Below are 22,110 nucleotides of genomic sequence, written 5' to 3'. Positions count from 1 at the left end.
CATCAGGGTCTAGCATGTGACCTGCATACATATAACCAGATGAAAGAAGGAAGGGGAATATCTACAACTGCCCACAGCAAGCTGACAGCAGTGCCCCTCACTGGTAAAGAAATTGCCCTTTCCTCAGTTATAGACCAAAGCCAAAAGGACCAATTGTATTCTCAGGTCAGGGCTCCCTTATAGGGGCATTTAAAGAAGGCAGGGCTATGAACTCCTAAAGCTGGTTCTAGGCTGGTTAGCTGGGGCTCAAAGAAGTGGGAGAGTGATCGGTTCACACGAGGTAAACTTTAGGAAAGTTACTCTTTCCCTTTCTGCATAATTTCTCTCCTTTCTCATTCCCTCCCCATCATCCCCAGCTGCCCCAGCTTCCCAGAGTCCCATCTCACATGGGGGTTTTAACATCAGTAGGCCATATTTTCCCCTGATCTGTTAAGAAAGATACCTGGATGAAATATTTAGCCATAAACAAGGCATCTCTAATGATGGCACTTCAGGCATTTTGGATTTTGATGAGGGAGATATTTAGAAGTATCACCTTCTGAGGTCCTGCCAGGTGACCCTTTGAGTGCTCTCCAGGCCAGTGACAAATTGAAAGCAAAGCACCGGGGTTACATTAGGTCAAATCTTCTAGCAACAGAAACAAGTCACTCCACTTTCATTCATTCCAAATGGACATGAAATTCTTCCTTTTTAGGCAATAAATTCAAGCACTTACCCTTAGCTTCTTACTTTTTTTAAAAGCTCTTTTTTTCCTCTTGAAATACAGAGCCATTGGATTCTCTGCCTTATAGTAGGCTTCTCTGTTTCTCACTTTGTAGATAAAGTGTTACTAAAAGGTTAAACATAGAGGAATTTTCACAGTCACATTCAGCTCTTCCTCATGTGCCAGAAATAGATGTGACTTGTCATCTCCTCTAACTGGTATCTTCACATGTGGGATGTAAGGATGTCTCCTACAGAACCTGCTGCAGAAATGCCTCTAGTAGTTGTTGAGCAGCTACAGAGTGATAGGGAAGCACCGTGGTCCAGAGCATCAGGTTCAGTGCCAAATGAGTGATGAGTGCTCAGGGGTCCAGCACGGGTCACCTGGCATCTCGGGGTGATGTGGTGTTCTAAAGCTTGGAGCACTGCCAGGGCTGACATGAGACAGGACCTGGAAAGATGACTGTAACACAGTGCTCCTCAAATTGTAGCACGCATAAGAAGCACAGATTTGTGGATCTCACCTCTTGAGAAGCTGATTCAGTAGGCCCCCAGATCTGCATTTCTAATAAGATGCCAGGTGATGAGGATGCTCCCCAGCTGTGGCCTCACTTGGAGGAGTACTATGATAGGTTTCCCTTCTCTGGATTTCACTCCTTGTACCTCTAAAATGTACCACCACCTTCCACTGTGCAAAGGGTTTCTCACTTGTTCAGAAATGCTTGTGATTTCTAGACATCACTCTTTTACCTTCTTGTTCTCTGCTCTGGTTCTCACTTCATTACTTTTTAATTAATTTATTTTATTTATTTTATTTTTGGCTACATTGGGTCTTCGTTGCTGCGCATGGGCTTTCTCTAGTTGCAGCGCGCAAGCTTCTCATTGCAGTGGCTTCTCTTGTTACGGAGCATGGGCTCAAGGCACATGGGCTTCAGCAGTTGCAGCACATGGGCTCAGTAGTTGCGGTTTGCAGGCTCTAGAGCACGGGCTCAGTAGTTATGGTGTAGGGGATTAGTTGCTCCACAGCATGTGGGATCTTCCTGGACCAGGGCTCGAACCCGTGTCCCCTGCATTGGCAGGCGGATTCTTATCCACTGCACCAACCAGACGAGTCCTCTCACTTCATTTTGACATAGTCTCCTAGTTTGTATGGATTATAGGGGCCCATAAGAATAGCACTTTTCCTATTTTATTCAACTACGAAGCAACTCTAGTTTCCTGCTATTAAGGAGGAAAATGTCTTGCCTTTCACCATAATTCTCTATATCCAGAGAAGCCCTTTCCATAAATTCCAAATCCTCACCTCTCTGCCAGCACTTAGGTGGTCCTTTCTCTTCTCCGATCTTAGATGAGCTAAGAGATTGCCAAGACATACAAAGAGACATAATCCCTTTCCCAGGAAGCTTGTACTGTCGCATAACAACTTAGCCTAATGGTGAAGCGCGTGGACCCTAGTGCCAGACAGACAGATTGGTTCAGGTGCCAACTATGCTTTTATTAGCTGTGACCCCAGACAAATAATTTAGCCTTTCTCAGCCTCAATTTACTTTTCTGCAAAGTGGGAATAATAATAATACATACCTCATAGGGTTCTGATAATATCTGAATAATATAATGCATATAAAGAGCTTAGGCACAGTGCCTGGAACACAATAAGACCTGCATATGCCATAGCTATTTGTATAAAGCCCACATCATGAACTGATAACACAGGCTTTAAAATTCCAGCTCAGCAGCTTCTTTGTTAGGTAATTTTGGGCAAACTAATATACCTTTGAGCCTCAGTTTCTTCATTATTAAATGGGGATAATTCACCCATCTCCAGGATTGTTATAAATCTTAAATGTAAAAATATATAAACTTCCTAGTACTGTTCCAGAAGATACCCAACCAATGACTCCTATAAATAGTGTTATTTTTTAACATATTGCCCTTTAATGGCCTGGAGTCAGAACATAAGTCCTGCCTTTGACTTTGAACTCCAGCCTCTGAACAGCTCTTCGAAGCCTCCCACAGCTTTCAGCCTCCAATTAAAGTAGCACCACTACTTAATTTCTGTGTTCATGGAGCCTAGACAAGTCGTTTCCACAGGCAGATCCCAGATTTTGGGATTTCACACATCAGTAAAGACAGCTAGCAATAGATAGATAGATAGATAGGGATAGAGAGATAGAATTAGATAGATGTATAGATAGATATTATCATGGGAATCAAAATAGGGCACCAACTTTTTTTTCCCAGTAAAGAGGCTTTATTTTTTTGTTTTTTAACTACCATCCATCAACACTGTTATTTCATGAAAGAAAAGATTTTATCGTTAAGAAATAGAAACACAGATCAAGAGAAAAAAAGTCTGCCTTGTGGGTGTGTACGTGCATGCACACACATACACACGCACAATTTGTCTTCTCATTTTACCATTAACGTGGAATAGAATGCCAAGGGGCCCACAAATGTGAGTGGGACCCTGACTTACATTAACTTGGAGCTGGCCTCACCTGCACGCTAGAGTGCTTCCATACTGCTTCTTGGCAAAGGCAAGCAGGACAGGGATTTGCGTCTTCCAGGTCCTGGAGCCCTTGGCCACCTGTCTTTCCTGAGCCTCTGAGGAACAGAAGGCGGGGTGGAAGACCCCACTGAGTCCCTCTCTAGTTGTGCAGTGTTCTCACATCCTCTCTGAGGCTGACTTCCTTGTCCAGCCAGGCTCCCACGTGCAGGCTTCCAGGTGGTGTTTCCCTTCTGTTTTACTATTTCCCAACATCTCGCACGCTTCCTAACATCTCTCCCCTCAGCTGGTTAAGCATTTTGCATATCGATACTTATTTATCTGAAAGATATTGTCCAGATTATTATTCCCCTTTCATAGATTCATGGGTACATAAACTGAGATCCTGAGAGGTCTGGAGGCTCTCCCGAGGGACCCAGGAAGAAGCCCCCTCACTACATATTGTTTGAGTCCCTGAACTGGATAGAAACAACAGGAAATGAATGTCTCTAGTAGGCAACAAAGAAGCTGCACAAGCAGAACTTTTCTCCAATGTCACAAGCTGAACACTGTTTTGTTCCATGTCAATTTAGTGGACAGTTACTGAGTCCCTACTAGATGCTGTGCTAGAATACAAGTATGAAGAAATGTAAACTGTACCCTCAAGGCAAAAGGCTACAATTTATTTCTTCCTATAGCCAAGGGAGAAGCCTGCATAATTTTCATTCAATGTGCCAAAAGACCCAGACCTGCAAATGAGATGTAAGTGCCTCAGGAGGATGAGAAAAGGCATCCACAGTGGTCGATTCAGTGTGAACGGCTCTCCGGGAATTTACCCAGTGTTAATCTACACGTAAGGACACATCTTCCGCAGTTCTTTCTGAAAGGCTCTTCCTTCTCCCTGAAGATACCTTTTTCCCTCTTGATACCGGAAAGATTTTGGCCAGTTTTTCTTCATTTTAAAATGTTCATCAATAGCAAATCCTGCTTACTGAATAAACAGAGGACAGTAAACATGTTCTAGTCCTGGCCCAGCCACCAAGCAAATGAATGCCTGGAGCAAGTCACTTCAGCTCTCCAGACCTCAGTCTCCTCACCTGCAAAAGTGAGCCGACTGAACTAGCTGTACCAGTGAATATATAGCACTGACGATGTGGAGATTCTCAGGACGCTGCACATATTCACTTATCCCTCACAACAACTCTGTGAGTTAGAGAGTGTTTTTTCCTCCCCACTTTACAGATGAGGAAACTGAGGCACGAAGCGGTTAAAATAATCTTGCTCAAAATCGTGTAACTCATAAGTAGCAAAGATGGGATTCGGACATTCTCAGTCTATTTCCAGCGTCTGTAGTCTTGACCACTATGATGGGCTGCCTTTCAGCAGATGAAGAGAACTAATACTGAAGTCCCTTCTAATGTTTACATTCAATTGATCTATGAGTTTAAAATAACCCCTAAAGGCTCAGATTCTGTATTTTACGCCAATGAAGAAAAGAGCTCATTAAAAATTTTATAATTTATTAATCAAAACTACCAGCTCATAATAGCTTAGAAATAAAAATTTTCAGCGTGCCCTCACATACATGATCACTTTAGATCCTCACTGGATCTTGATATAGAGAAGGTAATAGTGCCATCCACAAGACCAGGAAAAGGAAGTCCAGAGAGGTCAGGACTTGTTTATGGCACCCAAGAAAACCAGGGGAGGAGTCCTACTCCCTTAGCAGAGCCAGGGACCTCCAGGTTGTGTTCTGGAGCCCATTCAACCTGAGTCACACATTTCCTCTGGGACTTCATCTTGGATTCAAAGACACCCACTGAATTCTGAGTAGTGACAGAGAAAAGAGTGCTTCTCTCTGAAACTCTTCTCCATGCCCCTCCAGTGCTGGGTCTCTCACACAGATACCAAGATGTCTGGCCCTGCAATCAAGATGGTCAGCTCACACAACCCTGAAACACTGAGATGCATATGGAGTTACTGCAGAGTGAGCTGCTCTGAACTTGAACTCCATGTTAGGCCTTCTAAAGAGCTGTCTAAGCTTGCAGCCTCTGCTAGCTCTGCTCCTCCTTTCTCCACATTTACAAGGTAGCTTCCAATCTGCCTTCCACTAGAGGAAACTGTGCTCTCGGATATCACCTGTAACTTCCTAGTCCAAGAAGCAGCTGCCTGTTCCCTTAACACACCTGCTGCTTTACCAGTGATGAACTTCTGCTCCCCTCATCCCCTCCCCCTGGAACATGCTTCCCACCATCCTGCCTTCAAATCCGATCCTTACTTGCAGGCCTACCTCACATGTCACTTCTTCAGGAAGCCTCTCCTAGCCCTTCCAGTCAGGTGTAATCTATTTTTTTTGATTATCCATTCTCGAGTTTTTCTTAGGACACTCTCAAATTCTGCTTTTTTATTGCAGTTGGGTTTATACTTTCTTATCTCCATCATACTCAGACTGCTTTTTACTTCCTGGCAATGTTGGGAGCACTGCCTGGCACTGATAAATATCTGCTTGACCTCAAATTAATCTCTCCCGTTCTGTAGAATGATTCACTCTGCAAAAATATATGGCAAAGAAGAGGGATCATTAGATTCTTTTTTTTAATTAAAAAAATTTTTTTAACATCTTTATTGGAGTATAATTGCTTTACAGTGTTGTGTCAGTTTCTGCTGTATAACAAAGTGAATCAGCATATGTATACATACATCCCCACATCCCCTCCCTCTTGCGTCTCCCGCCCACCCTCCCTACCCACCCCTCTAGGTGGTCACAAAGCTGATCTCCCCGTGCAATGCAGCTGCTTCCCACTAGCTATCTATTTTACATTTGATAGTGTATATATGTCAATGCTACTCTCTCACTTTGTCCCAGCTTACCCTTCCCCCAGCTTACCCCTCCCCCTCCCTGTGTCCTCAAGTCCATTCTCTACATCTGTGTCTTTACTCCTGCCCTGCCACTAGGTTTATCAGTACCACTTTTTAGATTCCATACATATGTGTTAGCATACGGTATTTGTTTTTCTCTTTCTGACTTACTTCACTCTGTATGACAGACTCTAGGTCCATCCACCTCACTACAAATAACTCAATTTTGTTTCTTTTTATGGCTGAGTAATATTCCATTGTATATATGTGCCACATCTTCTGTAGCCATTCATCTGTCGATGGACACTTAGGTTGCTTCCATGTCCTGGCTATTGTAAATAGTGCTGCAGTGAACATTGCGGTACATGACTCTTTTTGAATTATGCTTTTCTCAGGGTATATGCCCAGTAGTGGGATTGCTGGGTCATATGGTAGTTCTATTTTCAGTTTTTTAAGGAACCTCCACACTGTTCTCCATAGTGGCTGTATCAATTTACATTCCCACCAACAGTGCAAGCGTGTTCCCTTTTCTCCATACCCTCTCCAGCATTTATTGTTTGTAGATTTTTTTTTTTTATTAATTTATTTTTGACTGCTTGGGTCTTTGTTGCTGCACGTGGGCTTTCTCTAGTTGTGGCGAGTGGGGGCTGCTCTTCATTGCGGTGCGCAGGCTCCTCATTGTGGTGGCTTCTCTTGTTGCAGAGCACCGGCTCTAGGTGCACGGGGCTTCAATAGTTGTGGCACGCAGGCTCAGTAGTTGTGGCTCGTGGGCTCTAGAGCGCAGGCTCAGTAGTTGTGGCGCATGGGCTTGTTTGCTCTGCAGCATGTGGGATCTTCCCAGACCAGGGCTCAAACCCGTGTCCCCTGCATTGGCAGGCGGATTCTTAACCACTGCGCCACCAGGGAAGTCCTGTTTATAGATTTTTTGATGATGGCCATTCTGATCGGTGTGAGGTGATACCTCATTGTAGTTTTGATTTGCATTTCTCTAGGGATCTTTGGATTCTAATGTCATTCCCAAATTTCGCCAATGGCTTTTTTTTTTTTAAATCAATTCCTGACTGACAGAGCTCAGCCCCAGAGGTGAGAACATCTTTTCAGTAACTGCCACATAGCCTGTATTCAAAGAGGTTTCTGAATGTGAACATGTCAGCCCAAGACTCTGTTAATTGGACCTTCAACTACTCAAGGTCCACACTGCACAGCTGCTCTTTTACCCCAGAAACCGGGAACCAGGGATGATGTATGCAAAGGAGTCATATCAGAAAAATGTCCTCAGTCTTCCAGGGCACTCAGTTTTCACTGAAATTCATTGTCCTTACAGAGGGAGAAGGATGGACCAAGGAAAGGCTAGCTGATGTGTTTCCTTCACCATTTCCCCTACCTATAGTAACATATTAGAGAAGGGGGGTGTTATTTGGAATTTTGACATTTACAAAGAGTTTAAGTTTAAATTGTTCTGTTGGAAAAGAAAATCCCAATCCTTTCCTCTGAAGACAGTAAAACTGGCCAGCATAAAAATGTTCCCAAGATTTTCAAGTCTTTTAGAGTCTCTCCTCACAAATAACTCTATGTATGCTATTCTATAAGGTAGCGCAAAATACCACAACTAATATTCGACTGGTTTTTCAGCCTCTAGCTCATGCATCTGGAGAGCTGGAACCAGAGAATAATATGTAAGGACCAGTGCTTTGAGGATTAGGTCTCTCCCCCTGCCTACATCAAGGCAAACTTGGGGCACCTAGGGGATTTAGACACCATCCACCAGCAGATGGGTGTCCAGTGTCCACTTGATCAAATCAAGTGCTTTGGAAAGGTTGAGAAAAGAGGCAAAAGGGACCCTCTTTCTTCCCCCACAGAGCAGTGTTTCTTAAGCTTTTTTTCATTATCACCCCTCTAATGAGTCTTTTTAGACTTTTTTCCTAATTGCTCTTCCTTGACATTTTAATGTCATAGATATATTGTTTATCTGTGTACTGTGATCATGAGGGGGCCACAAGCCATTGGATTTCTGTGTTCTTCAAACACTGATCCCTCCCACCCTCCTGGGGGTGGCAATACCCCTCCCCTTAAGAATGCAAGTCACAGACCTGTCCCTAGAGAAGCAACAGGACACTTCCTGAGCACCACCCCTGGGGTTTCTTTTTCATCTTTTCTCTCACTCTCCTTCAGACGCAGTATGAGCCTTGCAGGCACAGAGCTAGAAGGTGACCCAAGGTGACTGGGTAACTGCTCTTTGGAATGTCATGGCAACATGAGAGCATCAGGGCAGAGAGACTGACAACAAGTCTGGAGAAATGGTTCATTTCACTCAGTGCAATCTTAGGTTCCACAGTAGCAACTGTTGTACTAATAACTACAAGACATAGATTAATGGGAAAACTTTCTGCAATAAGCTTGTCCAAAGAATAGCATTACAGAGCTCAGAAATTGGTTATTCCATTGCTCCTTTTACCAGCAAAAGGGTACGAAATTGGATTTTTCCTTCCAGCTAATTCATTTTTCCAATATTATAATTAACTTGAAAAATAGACTTCAGCTTCTACACCTTCCCTTTTGCCTACACACTTTACAGGCACAACATAATGATTCTAGTTATTAGCTCACTTTAGGCCAAAAATAAGAAGGCTAACAATACATTAACATCTCCATTATCAATCAGAAAATTGCAGGTCAGCTCCTTGAATGATATGTTGCTCAGCATATTAAAATCCCTGATCTCAGCAAAAATGTATAAATACTTTTACTCCTGAAATTATGGTTTAAGAGAGACACATGGCAAGGTAAATGGGAGATGAGGAGGAAAATCAATTTAGATTGGTCTCAATGGAAGGACAATGGATTGCTATTTTTTCCTTTATCTAATATAGAAATTGAGTGCCTATGGTTCCCATTTTAATATTCATTTGATACCCATTTTAGTATCAAAGAGGTGGCAATGAGTAACTTATCAAAAATAAACTTCTCAGCCTTTGGCTTTGTGCTCGTAATTAACCATCTGGTCTACACACATCACCTTGGGAGAGTGCCAATGGACATTTACCAACTGATATCACTAAAACGAGGTTATTCTCCTTTCACCTGGGTGCAAGACAACCTGATTTTTCTGTTCAAAGCAAGCGCGAACTCGGTGTGTCAGTACCTGCAGATTCCATAGGTTTATCACTAATCTCCTAAATGTCATTGCCACCATTTTGAGATCTCAATAGTGCTTCCAGGGGACTCTCCTCTGTAACGTTAACTTTCTCCACAAAATAAAGCAAAAAAAATTTTTGTTTGTTCTTCTGGTTAACATTCCTTTAACAGTGTCTATAACAGGGATTAGCAAACTAAGCCCTGTGGGCTAAATCCAGTCACGCCCATTCATTTCCATATGGTCTGTGGCTATTTTCCTTACAAGAGCAGTGCTGAGTAGTTGAAGCAGAAACTGACTGGCTTGCAAAGCCAAAAATAATTACTGTCTGGCCCTTTACAGAAAAAGTTTGCTGAACTCTATTTTGCGACATGGAGTTTTTTTAATAAAAATGAAAAAGAATTAAAACCTTTTATTTCTATAATTTTAGAATTCAGAGTTTAGGATTATTTTAGAACAGAAATAATATATGGTCATTTTTCTACTCCTGGGAATGAAACTTGGAAATATAAGCCCATAAATGTAGCAAAAGCATTATTGATAATAATATGGGTTGTATATCAGCCACCAGCTATTTTTGTTGAAAAGCAATATTAAGTTTTCTCTTTGAATAATAACCATAGATGCCCATTGTAGAACAGATTGCCATTTTCCCAAAGCATAGATGGTCTCTTCTTAAGCAAGGAAGCATGTTTGAGAAATGAACATATAGTAGAACTTGTCACACATGTATAAAAACTTAACATTAATATCCCAAATGACCTCTTAAAGAATATCAAGGCAAACAATATAAGGCAATTAATGCTATATTGTTGCTGAATGTGATATCAGTTAAGGAGAATCAGAGATCTGAGAACATGAATATATAGCAATCAGTGATTGCGCTCACCTGTGCAAGAGTATATTTGCGTTTAAATATTTTGGTGATATCAATATACTCATTAAACGTGCTCATCTTTATGAAATATCTACTATTAAATATATTACATATGTTAAATATCTACTAAATAGTTCTAAGACACAAAGCTATAAAAGACATGGCACTGCTATCAGAGAACTTAAAATCTGGTGGAGATGCTAAGATCCATAGATTCCCCAATTCTGTTTTACTTTTAAAAATTTCAATATATTGAACATACAGAGGTAAGGAAATCTTCATGCTTGAGTTATGTGACGACTTGATCATCATAACTTGAACAGTATGAAAATAGACAACTGCATGCATCCCTAAAAAAGTCTCGTTCCTTCCCAGGTGCCATAGTGACAAAAGTTCTACTACATTTTAGAAATTCATTCTTTTACGTTAATTTCCTTCCAATACCAGTGAGCTATTATTTAGATTTTCCTAGTCATATTTTTTTTTTTTTTTTTTTTTTTTTTCACTGCTGTGGCCTCTCCCGTTGTGGAGCACAGGCTCCGGACGCGCAGGCTCAGCGGCCATGGCTCACGGGCCCAGCCGCTGCCGCGGCATGTGGGATCTTCCCGGACCGGGGCACGAACCCATGTCCCCTGCATCAGCAGGCGGACTCCCAACCACTGCGCCAGCAGGGAAGCCCCTCCTAGTCATATTTAATTACTGGTGTTTTAGGTATAAGAATTGCTTAAATAATTTATCATAATAGATTACCTTTATTTTTTCTGCTGATCTCACTTAAGATGAAAATGCCCATAGATGATTTAACAGGTTATCATGTTAGTTACTTATCAGATCACTTTCACTATAAGAAATAGGACCCCAGCCATATGAAGGCACTGGGAATTTTGTGCAAAGGATCATTAAAAGGGAGACAATAAACACAAAAGGGGATCCCACAAAATAAGCTTAAACTCCTCATGATCTATCAAGACTGGTTATGTATAAGAAGTTAATGTTTTCAAGAAAATCAAGAGTCAGAAACTAAGAGAAAGGTGGTCTTCTTAGGTACCCCTACACTTCTGAAAATCAGCCAGAGTCAATACTCATATCGAAGTGGGATGATGGTCTTAAAGGGAAAGAGAAAAAAAGAGTTATTTCCCATAAATTCTGTGTTATTGATGACTGACCACACAGAGGCTAATGTCCACAACATGAATGAACATTTATAAACTCATGCATTAAAGCTATGTTCTGTTCTAATGCAAAAAAATAACTCTTTGTTAACTTAAGATTTTTTTTTTTTCCCTGTGGTACGTGGGCCTCTCACTGTTGTGGCCTCTCCCGCCATGGAGCACAGGCTCTGGACACGCAGGCCCAGCGGCCATGGCTCACGGGCCCAGCCACTCCGCGGTATGCGGGATCCTCCCGGACCGGGGCACGAACCCGTGTCCCCTGCATCGGCAGGCGGACTCCCAACCACTGCGCCACCAGGGAAGCCCAACTTAAGATTTTTAATGCCTTGATCATAGGAAGAGCCACATGAAATTACTGATGAAGCCTGAAGCAAAATGAAATCATAACATAGTTGTAGGGAACTCAAATGCATTACTATTCATTATTAAGCACTAAACACCATATGAAAGCAGAAGACTTCAGTAAACCTATTTCAACTGACATTGCACATAAATAGGACTTGATTAAATAACTGTAATAATTTGCCTATCCAGCTACAGCTAATAAGTCTACCCCAAATCTTAGCAATACATGTTTTATTTGCTTTCTACTTTATTTTTTGTATTTGTGCATATTTGACTTAATACATGTTATAATACATAATCATGTACTATGATTATGTATTATGCTGGGATTATTTTTCTTTGTGTGTGTGTGTGTGTGTGTGTGTGTGTGTGTGTGTTTAGTTCTATAAAATTTTGTCACATGTAAAGATTTGTATAACTACCACCACAGTCAAGATCTGGAACTGATCCATCACCAAAAAGTGTTCCATTTTTAGTCACCCTGTTCCTAATACCTGGCAACCACTGATCTTGTCTCTGTCTCTACAGTGTTCATTTTGAGAGTGTTATATAAATGGAATCATACAGAATGTATCTTTTTTTAAAGATTCATCTATTTTTAAAGTACATATATGGCATACACACACACACACACACACACACAATCACATACCTATATTTACTTGGTATAATCTTGCTTCAAATTTTATGTATGTTTCTTTAAATTCAAGATGACGCAATCTACAACAAGACATTAGAGACAGCCCTGGAGATAAATCGCTAGTGTGTACCGAAGGGTGAATCAACCCCCAACAAATAGCAAACACTTGTGCTTTTAAACTGACTTAATAGCTCTGAGAGCTGGATTCTGTGATGAAGTGCAAAAGCACGTAATATAAGAGTATTTGGAGCAAATCTCCACACCCTAGAGCTCTGTCTTTGGGAGGTATCACTGGAGAGAATGCACTACAGGAAGAAAAGCAGCTTTGCTTCCCAAGCGCAGTGTCCATCCTGCCTTCACTCCGATTTTCTAGCAACAGAGAAGCCCCATGAGTGATTTTGCTGAACAAGATGAAGATGAAGAGTTAGTGACTTCTAACCAGGACATAAATTAACCTGCTTTTTACAAATCTGAAGGAAGAGGTGCTCAGAAGGACTAATGAATGCACACATCTAAAAATAACTCCCCATTTAATTAACAGCACAGTACACAGTCACTCTAATTAAAACTGCTGGCCTGGCTGAGGGCTATCAGTTCCACATCTTTCCACATCTCTCACCTTAAGTTCCCTGAAACACTGAAATCATTTGAATTTTATGGCGAAATAGCAGGCAGGTGGCCTAGGAGAATGATGCCACAGGCAGAAATTAATTTCATTTTAAGCAAGGAAGAGTCAGTAGACTGTAAGTCAAGCTGTGCAGAAGGTCAGGGTGAGAAAGAAGGGATCAGAGATGGAACCAGAGTGGTTCCAGTTCCAAGCAATTTCCTCAATGGTCTGTGCAGGGGGGAGGAGGCCACCCAACACAGGAAGTATCCCCCTCTGCCTTTGAGAGGCCAAGCACAGCCCTACAGGGAGGAAGAGTAGGAAACTGTACAAAATGGAAGGATTTCAAGACCCTATCCTAAATAATAGCAACAGCTAACATTTGTTGAGTGCTTATTTTGTGCCAGTAATTGCACTAGTTGTGCTAACACACATTACCTCATGTAATACTCACAACAAACCATTTTACAGATATAAAACTGAGGCTTAGAAAAGTTATGTTGCTTGTCCAAGGTCCAGAGCAAGTCAGTGGAAGAGCTGGGAAATAGACCTTGGCAGATTGAGACAGTCGGTACTGCCTTACTAAACAGGGACAATTCCTACTTCCAGGATTTCTGTGACAATTCAAGAGGGTCTGGCACCTCCTAGGTGCTTAAATGTTACACTCAAAATCTCCTCCAGAGGCCTATGTCAGACCCTAAAGAAACCTACCAATGAAATTTGTTCCCTTTGGGTAAGAATTTGCATCTGTAACAGTACTCAAAAACAAACAAACAAACAGGGCTTCCCTGGTGGCGCAGTGGTTGAGAATCTGCCTGCTAATGCAGGGGACACGGGTTCGAGTCCTGGTCTGGGAGGATCCCACATGCCGCAGAGCAACTAGGCCCGTGAGCCACAACTACTGAGCCTGCGCGTCTGGAGCCTGTGCTCTGCAACAAGAGAGGCCACCATAGTGAGAGGCCCGCGCACCGCGATGAAGAGTGGCCCCCGCTTGCCACAACTAGAGAAAGCCCTCGCACAGAAATGAAGACCCAACACAGCCAAAAAATAAGTTAATTAATTAATAAACTCCTACCCCCAACATCTTAAGAAAAACAAAAAACAAATACAGGTAGTATATATTGTATGCATACTGTGTCCCAGAAAACTTCTACCAGATCTGAAAAAGGAAAAGTGGAACAACTGACCAAAATATATACTTACACATTCTTTCTTGAGGTAAGGAAATGAGATTTTCAGAGAAATCACTCTTAAACCTTCACAACTAAAGACCTCAGTGGTAACCCAGTATAGTGACAAACCTGAGTATCCAAAAGTAGGAGAAGCTTAATAAGTGTATGCTGATGGTTATCAGGATAACCAGCTCTAAAGTTTAATTAATATTAACGTAGCAGGTTATATTTAACCTTGATTTGAGTGAAAGGTATTGAGGGAAGTTAGAGAAGCTGCTATGAAATGACCCACCCCAGTCCATCTATACTGCTTTGCATTTGGAAACTCCCCCATCCCGCTGGCACCTCCCTCTTACCACATGATTATAATGCACAGTTGTGCCGCTCGGTTTAGGAATGGATTTCCTTGACTCCCACTCTTCGAAATTCTGGCTTATTCAACAGCACCAGCAGTTTTTGAGAACCAAATGTATTCAGTGCTGAAATTTAAAAACTGACTTTATCCTAGATTCTTCAACAAATATGTTGAAGGAAAAAAAAGAGAGAGAGGAAGGGAAACCTATACATTAAAAAAGAAAAAAAACTTTGAGAGACATAACAGATTACAATGTAGAAGCCTTATTTCCATACTAATTTCAATAAACTATCATCTTGAAAAATTGTGAGATGAGGAAATTTAAACATTGCATGGATATTTAATAATATTCAGGAATTACTGTTAATTTTTAGATGGGATAATCATATTGTGCTTATTTTTTTAAATATTTATTTATTTAATTTATTTATTTGGCTGTGCCTGGTCTTAGTTGCGGCATGTGGGATCTATTTCCCTGACCAGGGATCGAACCCGGGGCCCCCTGCCTTGGGAGCGTGGCGTCTTAACCACTGGACCACCAGGGAAGTCCCATGTTTATGTTTTTAAAATAATGTTTTATCTTTTAGAGGTACATGCCACAATGTTTATGGATTTAATAATATAATATCTGAGATTTGCTTCAAAATAGTCCCTGGGAAGAGAAGAAATGGATGGGAGTGGTTTAAGCGTAACAAATTTGGGCATGAGTTGGAAATTGGTAAAGCGAGGTGATGATAAGTGGGGGTCCTTTACACTGTTCTCTCCCTTTTGTATATGTTTGAAATTTTCCAGAGTAAAAAGGAAAAAAAATAACTGCAGGTATCAGTTTTTGCCCGTTAAAAGAGACATTTTGGAGTCAGGAAATTCTTATAAAAGGAGATGCCCACACACTTCGGGTAACCTACAGCTGATTTCACATAACTGAAAAATGTGTGCATTTATTTTTCTAAAAGTGACTTTAAGGTACAGAGCCTCCCTTTGAGGAGCCAACCTCCTACGTATCTGAGCTACAGATCTTCTTTCCAGTGTCTTCTCTGCATCTCTACCTCAAGGTTGATCTGAAGGCACAGCAAGCTCATGTCCAAAACCAGCCGACTTTATTATTTTTCCAACCAAACCTATCTCCTTATTCCTTATCTTAGTATTACAAGCACAATCCACTCAGTAGCTCTAATCTATAAACCTAATAGTTATTTTCAATTTCCCCCTCTCCCTCCTCCTCACATGCACTTGTCACGTCCAGTCAATTCTAGATCAGAAAAGGTCCATCAACAATGAACTGGCCTTGGGCTTCCCTGGTGGCGCAGTGGTTGAGAGTCCACCTGCCGATGCAGTGGACACGGGTTCGTGCCCTGGTCTGGGAAGATTCCACATGCCACGGAGCGGCTGGGCACGTGAGCCATGGCTGCTGAGCCTGCGTGTCTGGAACCTGTGCTCCGCAACGGGAGAGGCCACAACAGTGAGAGGCCCGCGTACCACAAAACAAAAAACAAACAAACAAAAAAAAAATGAACTGGCCTATACTCTGAGAGTTGTAGAACTGAAGGAGAGAACAAAGGGTCTGCTGGTCGCCCGATCACATCTAAACAGCCCAGCGCAGTGTAGTCAGCTGCAAGGACAGGTAACCACAGGGAAGAGCAGTAGTGATGAGAAACCTGTCACTTTGAGTGAGAGTACCGCTAACCTCTCTGGGGGCCCTGATACTCTAAGAGCAGGTTGGATATAACCCTACTCACCATCTACAGGGAGCTCAAAGCACATGATGAAAGTGCGAATCACTTAGAACAACAACAGCAAAAAAAAAAACCAAAAAAAAAACTATCCCAAAATAGGACCAAACCACAACCTGCAGACTACAAGTAGAAGAATGAGAAATGCTGAGTTGTTCTAATGGCAAAAGGAGACTTTAATACAAAACTAAAATAGCAAGGAGAATAGTAGTCAGAACTTCATTGCTGTCTACAAACAGCATCTGAATAGATGTGACAATGCTACCCATGATTCATCTCCACGAGTCAAACTTGGAGCCAAATGAGCAAAAGAAAAAAAAAAATGGCATTTTACAGGAAAGATGCTTGCAACACATTTAATTTTGCATAAGGAATGTAAATTTCCCAAGGATTTGACCCAAAGCATTAAGCCAGCCCCTATATTGTTCTAATCAATTAGGCCTTCCTGCATCAGCACTTTTGCATTGCAAACAACTAAAGCCATCATATTCTCTAATCAAGAGAAAAATATTCATACAGATTGGTTTATTTCCATTTGTTTTTTTTAAAATTGTATTTCTTGAAAAAAATAGAGATTAACTTCTAAAACATATTTGATGATCTCTGTGAAAAGGATGAGTTGTCATTAAATTATAACCATTTGAAAGGAAGAAATACCTAGATGCTCTTTAGTTTTTGTTGGGGGGCTTTTCAACATTTTGAGATTTTAAAATGTAGATTTCCATATGTGAGAGTTGTCATTTAGAATAATCCCAGTCCACATAAAATGGAGCCTTCAACATTTTTCTGGTACTTAGTATTTTAGATTTATCAAAATTACAAAAGTATACATTTTATAGCTAGGATGAGCTTCCAGAAAATCTATTCCATCCCTCTCAACCTCCCTTTGGAAATGCAGCAACCTCTGAGGTAGGATCTTCATTAGTACTGAAAATAATATTAACCAAGTATTTATTGAACACTATGCCAGATCTTATGCAAAGCTCTCTATATTATCTCATTCAATCCTCACCAAATTCTATGAGATTGTCACAATGACTAACCCCATTTCATAGATGATAAGACTGAGGCAAAAAAAAAAAAAAAAAAAAAAAAAAGACTGAGGCTACTAACTAATGAATACCCTATGGACTCCTTCAGTAGATATGAGAATATAAGAGCAATGAATAAATGTCCCAACACAAAATCTTCAGAAAATTACTTTATTCCTTAATGGAATAATAACTTTCAAGTTTCCACCTCTATGTCCTCAAAAAGTATCTTCATAAGGGACAAAAGTTCATAAGAAAGTATTTTTTCCCAGAAAACTTCAATTTTGTTACCCTGAGATTGATTCAGTATCTTCTTCAGCATTTAGGTCATTTATTGCTCTTAGAGTTTCTAGAATGTAAAGATAGAAATCAGGTTAATGTTCTAAGGGTCCACTGTGTGCTATGGGAAAGTATAAGAAAGTATCTTTCATACTCTGCAGATATAAACCCAGAGCAAAGATACAAATAGCTGATAAGGGTGTGACTGGGATTTAGATCTGGGTCTTCTAATTCCAAAAGGAGGGTAAGTGATTGGACTCAGTTAACTGGCTTGCAACTGTGGGAAAAAAAGATTTCACAACAAAAATATATTGAAACAAAGAGCCAAAGGGTGGATAGTTTATCGAAGGGTTTTAATTATTTATTCAATTCCTGGATCTGGATGGCAACACATGGAATGTTGTCCTGGTCCCAAATTTCTTTTGACAATTTCAACATGGATCACATGAAAAGTGAATTCTAAAAGTTGGCAGGCCCATGCTCTTGCTTTCTGCAACATGTGATGTTTGCCCCTTATATTTCCATACAGATCAGCATCAGGAGACATTAAAAAGGAGGCCTCAAATTTAAGCAAAGAAAAAGGGGAAATGGGAAATCACACTAACGGGAACAATCACAATTCCATTGATTGTTTTTAATCTGTGACTGTGCCCAATAGTATTATCATGAACTTATAATTCAACCAATGAAGTCAATAATGCTAGGTGACCTACACTGTTGACATTTTGCAGCAAATGAATTCAGAGTTCTGCTATTCTATAGCAGTAGCAGCAGCAGCAAACACTTGGAAATGTATAGCATGAAGGTATTCACTAGTACCTTCTCATTCTGAATCCGCTGAATCGATCTCCCAGTTTAAAAAAGTATCCCTGAACCCCAAATACCTGGTGAACCATACAATGCAGATCAATAGATTTTTTTAGTACAATAATTGTTTCTCTCTGGGAGATTCCCATTAGTCCCAGAGGCAAGAATACTTTGATTGACCTCAAGGAACACAGCAGATGTGGATAAGCTGTGTGTGCTGCTGACCTTATCAGAAGAAAGCCAGGCCTTGAAAATCACAGGGGAACACCCTGGGCATGTGTATGTTGGCTGTGGGAAAGCAAACAGCTGTGTACTCTCTTTAAAAGCCAACCAAACCAAGAAATGCAGACTATGGGAGGGCAAACTAGAAAAAGAGATGTGCGCATTAACAATATAAAACATTCCCAGGAAATAATAATATGAATGGAAACAAGATGAGGTATGCTGTAAGCATCTGGGATTCCTTAATGTACTAGTTAGTAGAAAAGATTTTCTACATAAAATCCTGGTGACCCAGTTGCTTAAGCTCCTGGGGACAGAGGATAAATTTACTCTGCTACTTTGAATGCCACATTTCCTATTTGGCGCTATAGCCAAATAAGGCGGCAGGAAGACAGTGGAGAAAGGAGAGAAGGAAGGAGGGACAGAGGGAGGGAGGGAGGGAGGGAGGGAGGGGAATCTAGGATACACTCAGGGAAGTCTTGACTTTGGAATGGAAGGAGATTTTAGCTCCACTAAAATCACTACCCAACGCCAATAAGGCCAGATCGGAGCAGAGGCAATCCCTTGTCCCCTGCCATGAACTGGAACAAGAAGTGGAGCACATTGTTAGTACAGAAGAATTACAAGCAGCTGTACCCTGACATCTCTGAGAAAGCAGCATGTGATCCTGGGCAGAGCACAGTGGTGAGAGTTCATGAAACAAAGTTTTACAATCTCAGGTTAAAATTATTCCAACTCTGCAGCAAAACCAATGCACTGCTGAACAAACAGAACAGATACAGAGACATGAAAGTAAGCCCTGCTTCATGTGCAAGAAGACCTAAAGGGAATCCAGAGATGCCTTCTAAGAACCCACAGCAGCTGTTGCCTAAGGGAAAATTTAAAACTTCAACATCCCTCTTATAAACTCCTCAAAAATTGGTTAAAGACCTGGAATAATTTTTATTCATTCATTCATTCTTTCAGCCAGTGTTTAAGGCAGCCCTACTATGTGCCAAGTACTATATTAGGTGTTAGAGATACAGGGACAAAATAAGACACGGACCCTTGCCCTCAAGGAGCTCACAGCTCAGCAGAGGAGAAAACCGTGGCATGAATTCACTGCAATACAGTGTAATGGGTAGACGACGGTTTAAAAAAGGGTCAAGGTGATGGAATTGAAGAGTAGGCAGATGGAAAAGCAAAGGTCAGGAAATAGAAGGGGTGATCCTGACACATTGAGGGTGCTTCAACGAGTTAGTTTAAAGTTTATTAAACTTTGATTTTGAATACCTCTAAGTAAATCATGCACATTCCCCAGCAAGCGCAGAACACACCACTCCATATTGCCTTACACTGGGCCAGATTACCACATTTATGTTATCTGGCTAGATACTGGCATTTGTGTGTATGATTCCTGAGCTAGGTCAAGGCCAGGGACATACTACCTACTCCTGCAGGTCGATTGCAAACGTGTGAGGGGTTTTTGGCTGTCACAATAACTGGCAGTTGCTACTGGAAGTTGTGACCCAGGACCAGGAATGCTCCACATCCTGCAATGCCTGGGGACCTTGCTCACGAGGAAGACTCGTCTATCCCACATGCCCGCAGCACCCTCTCTGAGAGACTCTGGGCCAGATCGTGTCATGCTATGACATTTGCCCTTGAACTTTAACAGTTATTGCCTGGCTCTCTTTGAATTATTAACTTTTCTAAATTACTAACAACACGAGAACACACACAGAGAAAAAAAGAGAATTCCGCAGAGAATCTTGATTTATAATTGATGCTGAGAAAGAGACAAAATGTTTTGCTGCATTTGAAAGGAAGGCAAATATTTTCTCCCCTGAAATAGTAGCAGTATCTGGCTTCTTAATAAAGACAGTGTTTGTAAAACCAAGGGTTCCTTCCCCCTGCAATTTCAGACCAGTGCCTCGTTAGAGAAATCAGAGGAAAGCTACCCAAAACCACTTTAAAGGGGTTAGCTTTTACAAGTGAAATTTCTGGCATCACCCTCCTTTTGATGGTAGTAAATGTTGTAGTGGGGACGAGGGGCTACCTATTGGACACATCAGAAAGCAGAACGATGTCATGGAGATATTTCTGGTTAGCCATTCAGGGGAGGTTCAGAGCCACTGAAGTTGACACTATTTCTATGGTCTGTATCCCGGTGTAAATTCCAGGAAAAGAAATTGTAATTGTAATACCGTACGCAGCTTCAAAGAGTGTGTAGAAAAGGACAGATGATGCGTATTCTGGGATTCAAAGGCAAGTTGCGGGTACTTTATATAGACTTCCCGACTCCACAGAAAGTGATGAGGGAAGGTCTGTTCCCCCAAGGATGATCCTGGGAAGTGACTGCTGAGGAGTGTAGCCTTGGTGAAATGCATGAAGGTGGACAACAAATCTGTGATCAAGCCATTGTTTCGGTTTTTCAGCAGGTCAAATGGGTGGGAAAATGAGACAGAAATGAGTCTTCACATATCTGAATCATTAAAGAGCTGCAAGAGGGCATTCTTAAGTGGCAAGGGTGCAAGATTCTCATTAGGATTTCTGACTAAAGCATAAAACCACAACTGCTATGTATCATCCCCTGCTCCCCTTACTGCCAACCTTGAAAACTAGCCCATTCTTAATGCCCCCCCTCTCTTATTCCCACTCTCATCAGTCTTGCTTCTGCTGCTGAGAGGATTCTCATACCACATTCACTAGGGAGTCAACTCGCAGCCCAATAGCCTCTTTCATTCTCACTGTTTCTGCTGCCTTTTCTCAAATTCATTCGTTCATGCAGGATTTATTGAGATACCACTAGATGGAGGCATTATTCTAGACCTGGGTGAAAACAGCAATGGAAAGGAGAGGCAAGGTCCCAGCTCTAATGGAACTTAGAGTCTGATGGGATGGAGGGGAGATAAAGAACAGGATCTAATCAGCTAGCAAAAACTCTACAAAGGCAGTCAAATAGGGTATTCGGCTAGACAGTGACAAGGGAGAGGGCTATGAAAGATAAAGGAGCTTTTGAGTACTGAGGCCAGACCACCTGAGTTCATATCCTGGCTCTGCCACTAATTAGCTATGTGACCTTAGAGGAGCTGTTTCCCCTCTTTGTGCCCCAATTTCCTTGCCTATGAAATGGAAGTAAAAATACTACATGCCTTACAGGGTTTTCTTGAGGGTTAATGAATTAAGTGCTTTCTATAATTGCATAGCACAGTGCCTGGCATTAACTGAGAGCTCAGTGTTAGCTGCTGATTCATTACTTATATGACTATTCTCATTATTATATTGGACGGTGAAGAAAGGCCCATCTGAGGAGTGGCATGTGAGCTGAAACCTAAATGACGAGTAGAAACCGGCTGAGGAAAGATTCGGGGAAGATCATTCCAGACTAAAGGAAAACCGACATGGGAAAGAGCTTGAGAGGTTCCCAGGAAAAGTAGAAAGGGTGGAGACAAGGTGGATGATGGAGAGAGTGGCAAGAAATGAAGTTAAAGTGGTAATCAGGGCCAAATAAAGTGGGGCCTTATAAGATACAGAATGTCTCTCTGTTTTGTCAGTAACTGAAAATTTTGCCCATCCACATTGACTGTAGCAGGCTGTTGTCCACATAAAGACAACCCACATCGGAACATAATCTCCAGCATTCAAGTAGAGCTTCGGTCTTACTGACAATCACAAAACATTAGATAGGTAGTCAAAGGGCTTTGATGTGATCCTT

The sequence above is a fragment of the Phocoena sinus genome, chromosome 13 (assembly GCF_008692025.1).
Source record: "Phocoena sinus isolate mPhoSin1 chromosome 13, mPhoSin1.pri, whole genome shotgun sequence".
NCBI classification, from domain to species: Eukaryota; Metazoa; Chordata; class Mammalia; order Artiodactyla; family Phocoenidae; genus Phocoena; species Phocoena sinus.
Note: the sequence above shows the minus strand (reverse complement) of the source record.